The 12,720-nt window shown below is 44.2% G+C and overlaps 1 protein-coding gene across 1 annotated transcript in view; it reads left to right on the forward strand.

Annotated features, from left to right (window-relative positions):
- Nucleotides 1-12,720, forward strand: part of LOC146860906 (mucin-5B-like) — an 814,361-nt gene that overhangs the window by 133,310 nt on the left and 668,331 nt on the right. The window lies entirely within an intron of this gene.

Here is a 12,720-nt window from a genome sequence, read left to right on the forward strand (position 1 = left end):
GTGAAGGGTGATGCCCTGTATGACGTGCAGTTGTAGAGAGAGAAGTGAGCCTCCACACTCATGATTCATATCAGGATGGAGGTAGGAACAAGCATATCCTATAGGATGCATATAGTTACTTTAATTAACCATCAGACTAATGTGTGAAATGCAGAGATAGCAATTTTCAAACTATTCTTCACTGAGTCATCTCTGTGCATGTGAGGCATAGAATTTTATAGAGATTATTATTATTGAGGTGCAGCTTATACTTCAGCTAATGTTAACTGTTTAATGCTGTGAGACACTGGAGGAAGCGCTCCTTTTATCCAAGAAGGGACTTTATTCTCTAGTTTTGTTCATTGCTGAGTGCTCCACTCTGATTTCTGCATTTACCGATACTTTCAATATTGTGCGCAATGCTTGCTCACTCAATCAATGAGCATTTTGTAAAGCGCAACTACTTACCCATGAGGGTCTCAAGGTGCTGGGTGGAGGTGGAGAGCTGATCTGTCTAAGTACTTGGGTCACTCGAAGAGCCAAGTCTTGAGGTCCTGCCTGAACTAGGGTAGTGTGGGAGATATTCTGAGGTGGAGGGGTAGGGTGTTCTAGGTCTTCGCAGCGAGGAAGGAGAAGGACTTTCGCCCAATTCTGGTCTTGCGGATCCATGGGACGGTGGCAGAGGCATGCTGGTGGAGCAGAGGTGTATTTTGGGTGCATGGAAGGAGAAGCAGCTGTTCAGATATGCTGGCCGGCGTTGTGGAGGGCTTTGCATGCGTGGGTGAGGAGTTTAAAGGTTATTCTTCCGTCTACTGGGAGCCAGTGGAGTTCGCCGAGGTGTTGAGTGATATGGCTCTGCCGGGAAGGTCGAGGACCAGTCTTGCTGTGGTGTTCTGAACATTTTGGAGCTTTCAGAAGTTTTTCTGCATAATGCCAGTCTAGATTGCGTTGCCGTAGTCGAGTCTGCTGCTGATGAGCACATGAGTGACGGTCTTTCTGGATTTGGTGGGGATCCATCTGCGGGTCGTGTCTAGTACGATGCAAAGGTTTCATGCGTAGTTTATCGCGGTGAGGGGAGTTCCTAGGCAGAGGGCTGCGAGGTATCATTCCATCAATCAATCATTATAATTTATAAAGCGCGCTTCATACCCGTGAGGGTTTCAAGGCGCTGGGGGGGGGCGCTACTGATCGAAGAGCCAGGTCTTGAGGAGTCTTCTGAAGGCCAGCAGGTCCTGAGTCTGTCGTAGGTTGGTTGGGAGAGTGTTCCAGGTCTTGGCGGCGAGGTAGGAGAAGGATCTTCTGCCGGCTGTGGTTTTTCAGATCCGAGGGACTGTGGCGAGGGCGAGGTTGGCTGAGCAGAGGTTTCGGGAGGGGGTGTGGAAGCTGAGTCGGTTGTTGAGGTAGGTGGGTCCGGTGTTGTGTAGTGCTTTGTGTGCGTGGATGAGGAGTTTGAAGATGATTCTCTTGTTGACGGGGAGCCAGTGCAGGCCTCTCAGGTGGGGGGTGATGTGGCTGCGGCGGGGGACGTCGAGGATCAGTTGAGCCAAGGCGTTCTGGATTCGTTGTAGTCAACTAAGGAGCTTGTTTGTGGTTTGTGGTGCAGAGAGAGTGGATCCCAGGATGAAGACTTCTGACTTGTCTGAGTTAAGCTAAAGGCAGCTGTTCTTCACCCAGGTGGCGACAGCTTTCATTCCTTCTTGGAAGATGTGCCTGGTGACATTGGATTCGTTGGTGACTCTGACAGAGTCAGTAAAGCATAGAATGCTGATTCAGCATGCAGCATCCTGCCCATTGAGTGAACAGTTAGTAATGGTGAGGGAAAATATAAACGGTGCTCACTATCCCTGCTCGTGCTCTTCGTAGCATGGTTTGCAAAAACAATTTTGTGGCATTTTTGGCAATAACCTTACTGCATGTAAAGTATATACTGGGTAATCAACACAAATGGCCAGTTTTGGATACAGTATTGGCCGTTATTAGTGGAATTATCCACACATGTTTGGCTCAGTTGTTGCCTGCTTACACACAGCCCGGTACAGTTAGGAGACAAGCTTGTTAAACTAAATACATCTTTCCTGAGATCATTTCGAGCCTGGAAGGGACTGTGTTTAGTGTGGATGAAGGCAGGACTTGGAGTGTCATGTAGTTCCTATAAACCTTAATAGAATCTGCACGTTTAGACAACATACACTATAGAATTGGTGTTGGACTGTGTTCACAGTGCCACTAGAAACTCCTCTTACCAAGAAGGAAATAGTTATTGGCAACTATCGAACATGACAACCCTGATCTCTCAGGACAGTGGAAACAGTGTAATACTTTTCGCTCAGTCACTCATGCTCACTTTGTCTCTGAGAGATACTCAGAATAAACGATATGGACGTTTTTCAATAAACATTTATTGAACAGTCTTGATTCCACTGTAAAATAGGTGTGCTGAAACAACCACAAGACAGAAACAGATATAAATGATTAGAAGCACTAGGAAATTACAAGGATGTTAGATTCCCACCATTGTGCTAAAACCATGAATTCAAGCAGGTATATAAAATACAGGATGATAAAATGCGTACTCCTATGATTCAATCCTAACTAGATGGACCCAAGTGTACCTAGCCTGTGTGTATGTGTTAAGCCATGAATCCCTCTAGGATAAGTGAACCCCATTACCTGAAGTGAGAGACTGTGGGACCCCATATTGGTCTCGGGTTGGACTCTCCGCAAGGGATGTTAGACCACTGCGAGCTGGAGTATCTGCATGCAGGAGCCTTAGCATCTTGCGTCAGTGTGTCAGCATGGAAGTCTTAGTTCTCCTCCCTTTGTCTCAGCAAGATGTGATGTTTATATACCCAAAGGTCTCCCCGGGGGTTCTACCTTGCTGTGCCCCTTGACGGACTTAGGATGACGTCAGGAATGAACTTTACATATAGTTATTATGCAGGAGATGGTAGTCCTGCTGAGTTTCCAAGAATCCTCATGCATGAGGCATTTACCAGGGAAAATCCTGCCTTCTGTGTGCTGTTTCGTATCTAGGTAAAAGGTCAGTCCCCAAGAACCGTTATTTGTGTGATGTAGGGGAGAGTATAGGTGAAAGGTTACAATGTTACTTGAGCCTATATTGGGGTACCTATATGGAAAATAACACTCCTCATCCGACTGGACAACATAATTCAATTCTAACGTACTACTAGGCTATCTAGGCACTGGTATGCAAATAAGTACAGTAAAAACAATAATTTTGCCAAAAAATGTTTTAAAACTTAAAAAAATGTTGAAAAAATGTCACTCAAACAATAGCTCTAATGTGTCCCTATATATAGTTTGAACGACTACAAGCATCGGAAAGCCATGCAGGTCATAAAAAGTGCCAATTGTTTTGAAGCACTTATTTGAGTTGTTTTTGAAAAAGGCTGAATTTTTCCCAGCACACAACGAGCCAAAGGCTTATGTGTCCTAGCTGGTAGATGCAACATTGCTGTTGCCTGCCTTCGCAGACGATGATCCCTGTAACACCTAGCAGATTATGTCAATTGAGCACAGATGATCTTCTGTACTGCTAGCAGCCGATGCTGGGGCAGCCTGTGCACCTTCCAAGGCCTGAGTGTTAGTGGAGAAGCCAGTATCCCTGCCAACAAGAGCAGAGACTTCCTGTGGTGGCTCTAAGAATGCCACCATCAACATGGGAACACGCTGGGGACACTGCAGTACATGGGCCATTAATCGGGTCCAGTAAAGCATTGATGGCCGGTTGTGTCAGACAGAGATCCAACATGCATACTTCTTCGCAGAACAGACATTGGAGAAAAGGTAGGACGCAATCCATCCAGACTGGTCTAAATGACAGGAACCAAGAGGCGCTCAATTCCCGTAGGCAAGGTGTGCCCAGATGTTGTACCATGCGATCACAGTATTTATGCTCTAAGAGTGCTTTTTCCATCTCCTTGGTGACTGGGACATCCATTGCAAAGCAGTAATATTACAATCAGGATACCTGCTATTAGTAACAGGATCAGCGGAAGTCCTGCAAAAATGCTTCAGAATACAGAGTGTAAAAGGTTCGGTATAACTCTGAGGACCGTCTGAAAGGTGCTAAACAGTCCCCAACCTATGGTCTTAAATAGGTGGACTATACCCGTCGTATCCAAAACGTTAAAGATACGATTTACTATTTCTCTGAAAAGGAAGGGGCAGTTCGTACATATCTGTAGCTGTATCTCAGCCGAGGACCTTTCTATTTGGACATCAAAAGTCTCCCGGCGGAGGTTAAGGGCATGATTTTGTGAAGAAGCATGGCTTTCATTCTGCTCAGAGTATCAAACCTTATGAAGGAAACATTCAATGAAGGCCATAGCAGCACCTCCCTGACTATGTGTGTCGGTGGAAACAATACTTGCATGCAGCAAGTAACCCTGGATCACATGGTGACTAGATATGCGATGCCCAGAAGCATCTCACAACAACCTTGATAGTTCAGCATCAAGTAACTCCCAATCAAAAGTTGTTTGAATCAGGGGTAATCATTGCTGCTGGGGTACCTTTCAAGTGACAGGATAGGTTCGCCACTGAACCATTATAGGCCCTCTTGCAGTTTGTACCGCTTAGAAACACTTCTAGATCCCCACTCCTGCATCAAAATCTGTACTGTTTTCCCAAGATTCCTTGATGAATTCCCTACCCATTTCCTCATATCTGCCTGCCTGTTGTTGTTCTAGGCAATACTGAAACTGGAAAGTTGTGACCGGTAGTTTTATATGTCCATGGATTAACCACTCTGAGGATGGCGATTCTGCCTCAGTAAAAGGTAACTTGTCCAATTTTTCAATAAGTAGCATTGTATATTTCGATCCTCTTTGTGCCATTGTTATCTTTTTTTGCATCAGATTGTACGCAGAAAACAAAGACGTACTCTTGATGAAACACCAAGGCACCGAACCAGCGCACAGTGTTTGCAGCGTCCAGTTTAGTAGTATAATTGAACGTAGTTGTGATTGCCCGTGCTGTAATATGGACAAATCGTGTTCTAGGACATCAATAGCAGAAGATACAATGCTGCCTAGTGAATAAATCCTGGAAGTTAACATAGTCATACCATTGTCAACTATGGCTAACACCTTCTCTAGGTTAATTCTATCTGTTTCTCAAAGTCTCTCCGCTGCTTCTTGTTGGGAGATTTTCCAGATTTCATTATTGAGTGCATATAAGAAACGCTTCTGACGTGGCTTTCGGGGACCTAATAAAAAGTCCTGTAGGTCCACATCCTCTGTTAGTAAGGATAAGTGCTGTTTCACCTGTGGTAGTGTTGAGGTTTTTAGCCAATCGAGGCATAACTTCCCAACACTGTATGATGTCACCACCCCCGGAAGTTCTATTTTTACATAGCGTGGGTCTGGCCTATGGATACTGAACCCTTCAGTGGTACCCCTGAATCTTCCTTGACATCTGTTTGTGTCTGTGGGCCAAACCAACCATCCCTTCCAATTGGGGTCTGATCTATTGTATTGTAAAATGTCATCTAATGTAGCCCCTTCTTGTGATGTCAAATTTTCCTCGGCATGTGAGGGTGTTGGATCCGAGGTGTGTTCAACTCCTTTTTCTTGGCTATTTCAAGACAGGAAGTCTGTTGCACAGTATCATTCAGAAATATCATCTGCTGAGGAATGAGCCATGCTCTAAATAGCGCTTCTCTTCCCTGTACTTGCCAGTCTCTAGAAATCCAGACTGATTTTAAGTCTATAGTGTCTTTCCATAAGTCGAAACCCTGTTCAGACAGTTGGGTAATGAATGAAGCAGAATATATCTCTTTGGTGTTAGTAATCATATCTTTTCTGTACGGATGAAGGTGCAACCATTTAGTAATACAAGGTAGGGTCTGAAATGTTAAACCCTGAAAAATATGAAAAGTTCTGTGCAAAAGGTCTTGAACTACTTTTTGGTGGTGTAGGGCAATGTTCCCATTGGTGATATGTGAAAACATTCCTAGTGGTACTGAATGTGTGTAGAAAATGATGACCATAATGTTGATAACAATACATGGTGTTAAAGTCTGATGAGTCTTCTAACATTTCATTGCTAGAAAATGCGGCAGATTGTTCCAAATCAGACAACATATTGTTTACAGTTTCAAAATCCCAATCATCTGAAAATGTACTGGAGGTAATAATATCATTTAAGGAAACTTTAAATAAATTAGGTATTTTTAAACGTTCTGTTGAACCAAATATATCATAATCAACCTTGTCCCATCCTATACCATCAGGTATAGGACAAGACTCTTTGGTCACAATGTGATGAAATATGAGGTTTCAGGATCAAGTTCACTTTTGATGCTGCAGAGCTTTGGCACAGATAAGTTCTATTAATAAGTAAGCAGAGAACAGTTACTAAGCCTATCCAGAAAAGAAGGCACAATATACCAGTTATTATCCAAAGTTCTAGGCACGGTGACACCAGATGTGTATTTTTAAGAAAAGTGAAGAAGTCTTTGAATTGCTGTTGACAAGATATTGGGGCTGGCGTTGTTTCATGTTCACTTGGATCCAATGAAAAGGTATCAAAGTCAATGAAATAGCCAGATGCAGTTCGATCTATTTGTGGTATCTCAGCAGGTTTTGTTGAACTTGTAGATGGCTCTTCTTGAGGCATATTGATGTAGAAATCAGTGTTAGGTCGAATTGGAATTTGTCTTTCATTTTGATTTTGAATTTCTGTTTCAAGAGGAACGAGTTCCATTGCATTGTTGCATAGTTCATCATTCCGTACCGGAGATTCTTCAAATGTGATGAGCGTTTCTGTCTGAACTTCCTGTATGGTAGCGAGAGGAGGGCATCGGCTACCCAGGAGTCCACGAGGCCTACTATTCAGCATCGGCCACAGAGTGTGGTTTAATCAGATCAATGGAGACAAATCTCTTCTCCTTTTCTCCGGCAAGAGACGGTAGAAGTACAGTTCTTGTTCCTTCAACGGCCAGGACAAGTACATGCTTTCTGTAGGATGGCCCAAATTCTTTCTCGTCCACTATCTTTTGTCTGACCAGATCCCCGACTTTTGGGACCCAGACAGGTCTTGCCGTGACTGAATAGAATTCTCTAGTGGCGGTCCTTTTCACCTGCACGTTACTTCAAAGTGCTCTGGATTCATTGAGATCCTGTAAAACAGCCAAATGTTTATTGATGTCAGAAGGTTATTCATCCGCCACTGTGCCTTCACAATCAAGATCAGGTAGCCACATTCTCGTCCCAAATAGAACCTCGTGAGGTGTGACTACTCTTAGAGAACTTCTTGGCATGTTGTTAATGACTCGCTGTACTCCATACAAATGATTGACCCAACTGCCACCTGTACCTAATACTCTTGCTGTTAAAGAATGCTTTAAGTCCCAGTTTTTCCTCTCCACAAACGAATTTCCCCTGGGATGGTAGGGAGAGAGGAGTACTGCAATGCAACACCCAAACTTCCCATGGCTTCCTTGTAATCCCTAGAGCAAAACGTGGGGCCACAGTCAGAATATAAAGTGCCAACTGCGTATGTCCCTATGAAGACTCCCAAATCTTTGATAACAGTTAGAGCATCAGCCGAGCGCTGAGGCCATAGCCAGAGGAACCTCGAGCCGGAATCCACTGCAATCATGATGTACTTGTAAGCCCCATCAGATTGTAAGGGGCTGCAGTGGTCCAAATATACACACGCAAGTGGTCTGTCTGATATTAATTAAGGTGTCTGTGTTGGGCGTGCTGCGGTGGACCCCTTCATCTGCTGATAGATGTCACATTTTAAGACATAATCTTTGGTCTGCTTTGTTAACCATGGCCACCAATAGCGTTGTTTCAATAAATAAACTGTTGCAGTAACTCCTGCATGTGCAGAACCCAGACCCTCGTGTGCAGCTAGTATTAATCTCTTCTATGCCCATGACGAGATAGTCTCGTCATGGAGCGCGGTTGCGCTGTGCCCATGACGAGACTATCTCGTCATGGACCCCGCCCGCTAATACAATGCCCGGCACAGGAGGGGGAAAGGGCGGGGCACTGAAGGGGTTAACCCTAATCTGCGATCCATCTTTGGTATTACTCTATCACCCACTCCTGAAATCTGAACAAATGGAACGTTATTTACATTTAACTTGTAGGAGTACTTGAGTGGAAAACCTTTTAGCAATGCCTTATTGTCTTTGCATGAAGCAATGACAGCTTCCATTATCTGTCCATCTATTATTGTTTTTGAATGAGAGATTGCAGCTACGGGAGCAGTTCGTATTGTCCCCTTCGCTGCTTCTTCAGCCAATGAATTCCCTTCAACGTTTACCCCATCACGTCTTGATGACTCAGCGTGTTTTGCACATGAGTTCTTGGTGTTTATTTTATTTTGAAAGTTTTATATAGCGCGAACAAGACCCTTGCGGGTATCAGAGCGCTTTACAAGGTAAGTATCTTAAGAACATAGGGTATGAGGTAAATAACATAAAGTTCAGTGCTAGTCAATGATAGTGTAAACACTCTATCATAGATACATAGGTAGATGGTACATAGCAAAACGTTCCATGTATATCAAGCATAATATAGATACAATATCTAGGATACCTGGATGGACAGTAGACATTATGTAGTTCTATGTAGAACATACGTTGGGTCGCATAATAACAGTAGTCTCTGCTCAAGTGAATTTAGCCATGAGAAGCGATTTCACTTCTTTTTTGAAAGATGCAGTGGAGGGATTAAGTCTAGTTTCTGGGGATAGTGCATTCCAAATTCTGAGCGCCATCCCTGAAAAGGTTTGGTTGTATGTTTTCTTCTTGTTGAATCTTTGTGGTTTCAGTAAAAGGTTTTTAGCACTTCTTGAAGATCTGACCCCACATGAGGGTGCCAGTTTCTGTGCCAGATAGCTGGGTGCGTTGAGATGAATGGCTTTATGTGTCATACATGCTATTTTCAGATGAACTTTGGCTTCAAAAGGTAGCCAATTAAGGGATTTTAGGTCAGGGATATGTGGGAGCTTCTTTTGGAGCCAGTGATAAGTCTCACTGTGGCGTTGATTGAGGCTCTTAGAATGGCCGCTGCAGCTCTGGGCAGGCTGCAGAGAGAGACATTCCCGTATTCCACTCTTGGGATGACTAGAGCTTGTACTGCCAGCTTGAAGTCCTTTTCAGGCAGTAAAGGTTTCAGTTTTCTCAAAGTATTTATCTAAAAGTTTGCTCCTTTTTGCTGCGTTGCTGATGTGTTTCTGCATATTGAGGTTTCTGTCCAGTTTTATTCCCAGGGATTTCGCTGAGTCAACAATGAGAGGTTGGCAGTTGAGTGCAGTAAGGTGTTTGATTCAGTCTTGCATTATGGGTACTTGGGCGAGAGGAGTGATTAGAAGGAATTCGGTTTTGAGGGCATTCAGTTTTAGATGGTTTTCTGCCAGCCAGGTCTGAGTTTTTCCGAAAGTTGTGTTGAGCGATTTGATGTCTTCTAGGGTATGGATATTAAGGTATAGTTGTGTGTCGTCAGCGTGCATGTGATATTGAACGTTAGACGAGTAGAGAATTTCAGTGAGTGGTTCCATAAATGGATTGAACAGTGTAGGAGATAGAGAAGATCCTTGTGGGACTCCTAAGGTGACTGGGACGGGTTTGGACAGGGAGTGGTTGACCTTGAATCGTTGCGATCTGTTTTGGAAGAACGAAGTAAACCAATTTAGAACTGATCCAAATAACCCATTCTGTGTTGCAGAAGGTCTATCAGGTTATCGTGTTTGACGGTATCAAAGGCTGAGGAAAAGTCTAGCAAGATGAGTAAGCAGGCTCCGTTCTGATCTAGGATTTGTAGAGCATCGTCAATTATATTGGTCATGGCTGATTCAGTGCTGTGACCTGCACGGAAACCTGATTGGTATTTGTTGAGTAGGTTGAAATGGTCTATATGTCTTACCAATTGGGGGGCATATTATCAAGAAACTGCGTTAAAATTATCGCCGCTTTAGCGGCAGAAAACTGCCGCTAAAGCGGCGATGATGGGCTTGATAATATGCCCTTGAAAATTCCCATAGAAGCCCATGTTCTGGTGTCAACATGGGCTTCTATGGGAATTGTGTAAACCATGAGTATGCAGTTCCTGACAGAAAGAAAGATGACAGGTAATAACTGTGGTGTAGACACCAGTCTAATGCAGGAGAGTGATCTCCTTTTGGAAAAAGACCCTCACACACCTGACAACAAGGTGTCTTGCTTCATCATCGGGTCTGCTCCTACTCGGGCCGGCGCTGCAATGCCCGATCAGGTGCCCGTGATGGGGCCTAATTAACGGAGATCTTCATTCCGAAGCCGGCAGGTGAAGTGCGAGTAAGGGTCCTGGTGTAGGTGAACGTGAAGTGTAAAGTGAAGTTAAAATAGGAAAAGTAGTCCAATCAAAATAATTTTAATGAAGTTGGCTATTCCCCTAATTAAAATTAAAGAGTCGCGTATAGTCACTCTATGTTGTGCATGTATACGCTAAAAAAATATAATGTGGTCAACATGTTTCTTGCCCTATTATCAATTTGATGGCAATTCCTCAGGACCTAGTTGAAACTAACTACACATATTTTGGTGGTGGACACCCAGCACTTGAAGTGAAAAGTGACCACCCTTACAGCACCCTAAAAAATGTGGGGGTACCTCTGGTGTCAATAAAGATATAAAGAAGTATATAAAGAAGTATTAACCTGTAAGGATAAAAACAGTTAAAAGCAGTCAAAGATAAAGTAATACAATATCATTTCATTCAGAACCAGTACTGTTGATTCAATTGGTGATAGTGCATCACAAGCATGCAGGTGGCCTAATCGGCAGTGAAATGCTCGATGCAACCAAATTGTCTTTAATCAATCGATGAGCATTCAGGTGATGGAAATAATGTAGTGCGTTGTCACACTGGAGATTGCTATGGAAAGTATGACTATTGTAAACAGCGTAAAACTCAGACCACAAGGAAGTCCTTACCCTTCTTGCTTATGGTCCAGGCCATAACAGTACCGGTCACCGTCGACACTGAGTTCTAGTGTCCTGGTATATGGTAAAAAGTTATTAGTTCATCATTAGTTGTTGTAAAAGAGCGGTGTGGACAAATTGTTTCGGGTTGATCAAGGAACATAAGGCTAGAAAAGTAAAGGTCGTAGCCCCGGGCAATAAGGTAAAGACTGGTGCGAGATCAATCAGGTAGACGCACTGGAGGGAGAGGGAGTATTGGGAGGGAGGAGGAGAGGAATAGGATTAAAGGTCTCTCACCACCCCTACGATTGGTTAGGAAGCGGTGGATATCAAGACGACGCTCTGGCAAGGTCATCCATGTATCGTGGTATAAAGCACACAGCACACGGTGTCAAAATTAAAAGATTAAACAGATGCTTACTTGTATGAGAAGTCTATCGCCCAAAGCTGGTGGGGGAAAACCGCTAAGGCCCGAAAGGCGGCAACGCTGATGCGTCTTATCAAGTTTGAGAAAAACACAGTTTCGTTACTCACGGTTCCCTTAGCAGATCCACAGAGTTAGTCCTACCCATAAATACAGCGAAAAGAATAGCAGATGCTTTATTAATCAGAATCCAAGCGGCAGAGGGTGCTATTAAAGTTACAATTCAGCCAGCAGCCTTCAAGAGTAAGTTGTCATCCAGAAATTCTCGACTGAGAAAGTCTACCCCTATCTTAAAGCAGACTATACGAGTTCCGTGACTGGATACTCCTCAGACGACAGCTCCAACACCTCACGGAGAGGTTCCACATCTAGTAATGATTCTAACACTGGGAATTGGAACAATAGAAAGACACGACCTTACCAACCACCCATGTTTCCTTCATACAACGCTCCACCCTACCAGGGTCCACCTTTCTGGCAATATCCAGTATACCCACAAGGCCCACCACTCTTCTACCAAACTGGACCTGCACCTCCTTTTTTAGACAGAGGTAGGGGCAGAGGATCTCCGTTAAGTAGGCCCCATCACGGGCGCCTGATCGGGCATTGCAGCGCCGGCCCGAGTAGGAGCAGACCCGATGATGAAGCAAGACACCTTCTTGTCAGGTGTGTGAGGGTCTTTTTCCAAAAGGAGATCACTCTCCTGCATTAGACTGGTGTCTACACCACAGTTATTACCTGTCATCTTTCTTTCTGTCAGGAACTGCATACTCATGGTTTACACATAGTCTCTTGGGTACGTATGCTGGACCTCATTATAAAAACCCTTGCTACTTCTCCTTCTCGTTTTGATTGCACTTCTATGGGAATTCTCTGCGGCATATTATCAAGTCCATTATCGCCACTTTAGCTGCAGTTTTCTGCAGCTAAAGCAGCGATAATTTTAACACCGTGCTTGATAATATGTAGGCCTGGGCGAAAATTTCGTTCCGTTCGCGGAAATTGCGATAATTTGACATTTACGCGTTCCGCGGAGAGCGCGAAAATGTCAAAAATTCTGGTTTCCGCAGCTTGGCGATAATTTGTTTCTTGCTCGCGCTATAAAATAATACATTCTCGCGCGCGCGCGATCGCCTTACCTGAATCCCTGCCTTCGCCGACAAGTTTTCTTGATCCGGTCGCGTTCTCCATGAGATGTTGTATTGTTTTTAGCCATTTGCGCTGTCTCGCGACAGTTCGCGCCCGCAGTGACGTCATGCGTCGCGCGATCACGTCTTTCTTCTCGCGATCATGCACCGCGAGAAAACTCAAAACTAGATGGCCGCGCCCACAAGCAACCACATGGGTAAGTTGACGACCTGCAACCATGCAGAAA

The sequence above is a fragment of the Triturus cristatus genome, chromosome 3_1 (assembly GCF_964204655.1).
Source record: "Triturus cristatus chromosome 3_1, aTriCri1.1, whole genome shotgun sequence".
Lineage (NCBI taxonomy): Eukaryota > Metazoa > Chordata > Amphibia > Caudata > Salamandridae > Triturus > Triturus cristatus.